The sequence below is a fragment of the Octopus bimaculoides genome, chromosome 9 (genome assembly GCF_001194135.2).
Source record: "Octopus bimaculoides isolate UCB-OBI-ISO-001 chromosome 9, ASM119413v2, whole genome shotgun sequence".
Taxonomy (NCBI): Eukaryota; Metazoa; Mollusca; class Cephalopoda; order Octopoda; family Octopodidae; genus Octopus; species Octopus bimaculoides.
This window is the reverse complement of record NC_068989.1, coordinates 76,824,705-76,827,163: the sequence shown is the minus strand read 5'-3', so window position 1 is coordinate 76,827,163 and position 2,459 is coordinate 76,824,705.

Here is a 2,459-nt window from a genome sequence, read left to right as displayed (position 1 = left end):
ATATATATATATATATATATATATAGATATATAGATATATATATATACTATGTGGGTATTATACGAATATACAATTTCAAATAGAATGTTCAAGTATAACGTATTGTTGCTTTGGAAAGTAAATTAGCAGAACGATATGTTGCAATCGGAAGAGCAGAAAGGTCACTGTTTCCATTTTGTTTGTGGTGCTTCATATCAAATGGGAATTAATGTTCCGCGACCTAACTAATCGACAATTGCAGACTTAACATATTACTCTGTAACCAAGTGGATACTCGTTGAAACCTTTTGTTTTATAACCTGGGTAACAATTATGGTTGACTATATTATACAAAAGTTGCTAAGGCACCGGGCTAGCTGATGCGATATCACTGCGGACGAAATACGTAACACGGTTTCGTCCGTTTTTACGTATTCAGTTCAAATTCTCCAGAGGTTCTCTAGCCTTTTATCTTTTCAATGCGGATAGAATAAGTACCAGTCAGTTACTGGGTCGATCTAATCGACTAACACCCTCCCACGAAATTTCAAGCCATGTACCTATAGTAGAAAAGGTATTATGCAAAAGCTGAAGATTCGCTTCAGAAGAAATCTCCAAGATAAACAGAGTGTAGAATTACTATATGGTTAATATACATTATCTGAATAGGAAACATGTGAGACTATTCTGCAAGTATTTAAAATCATGCCACACAAAAAGTCCCGTTGGTAGTAGCCGTGTATATTTGTTTTTGAAATACTATGTATACACGTCCCTTCATTCTTTTTTAAGAAAATGAAACAGCGACAAAAAAAGAAACAAACAAAACAAACACTTTTTTTTTACATTTAACTCCAGGGCAGCCTTAATCAAACAGTCATATAATGAAAGTTTTAACACATGTAACAACATCTTTTAATCATATTGTTCTACAGCTATCATTATTCTGCTTTTACATCACAGTCTTTTGAGTTGATGAAGATATGCATGTTATTTCTTATTGTTCATATGATAAAGTTAGTTTCCCTTATCTAGGCGCAGTTGTATCATATGAAATTTATGAGAAAAATTTTTGAATGTACAATCACAAAATATTCCAGTAATACGTGAGCAGGTATTAAATACAAGGTTATTACGTGGTCAGAAAAAATCTGTATTGTGCCAGTGCAATATATATATATGTATATATATATATATTAAATATATACTTTTATAAAACAAATTTTACAAAATATATAGTATCTGTTAACAGTCTTGTGGTTGTTTCTGTTATTATAATTGTTGCTGCAATAAAGTATCTTCAATGCATTGATTTTGAGCTCTATCCTTTAAGAGACATGTATATATATATATATATATATATATATATATATATATATATATATATGTCAATATATAAAGTCAATATTTATAGGTGTTACATAGCATTACATACCTTTTGGCAAATCCAAGATTCTTTAAATTAACCTACCCCACTCCCAAATCCAATTTCAGATTTTAAGTTGCGGTTGCTTATGAAAACAAATAAATTAAAAAGTAGATATAGAATACAAATATATATCAATTTAATCCTGAACATTTTTCAGTGCGAGATAAATTAAACTGTAAAGCCATAACAAATACAGAATTTCTGCAGCAAGAGAAGCATACAACGGCAGCATCATAAAGACGGTTGACGAAACTGTTTATCATGCCTCCATACAATGGAATATATGCTTCGATCATTCAATAAAGCCCGACCATACAGGGTTTCGACCTGCAAGTTAGTGCTGTTTCACGTTAGCTGGATTTAAAATATAAGCAAAAGGTAAATTATTACTATGGAGTGAATATAATTTTCTTTAAGAAATGATATACCCTTTATGTACTCTAAGTCACATAAGGAGTATTAAAATATATACAGGTAAGATTTTTTTTATATCAATTCAAGGAAATGCTTATCGATATAAAAATGGTATGGTAATTTTGTTGAGTAAAATGTTCTTTTACGAATGTTTATTTTAACAAATGACATGAGAGAAAAACCCAGGTAACATGAAATAAAGTTGTGAACTACGATCCAGACAGACTTGGCATTCAGATTTAAAATCATTATATTTATACACAAAACAATGGATTGAAGAGATTTGTTTTGACCGAAAAATTCATACGGGTGTGTGTGGGAGTATATATATATCAGATGACAACATGACCGACCAGGTTAGCAGATGTGTTACAATGCGTTTTGCATTGTTTTAGCCTTCAGATGACGATGCTGGCTAAGTGAGCAGGTCAACATTTTCCCCTGATCAAAATGGGGACTGGAGCAACGTGAACAAGAACAAAACGCGCTGCCCAGGCAGGGAATCGAACACAGGATCTAGCAATCGTGATCGCAGCAGCCCAACTACTAGACCACGCCCATTGTATGTGTATGTGTGTGTGTGTGTGTGTGTGTGTGTGTGTGTGTGTGTGTGTGTGTGTGTGTCTATATATATAC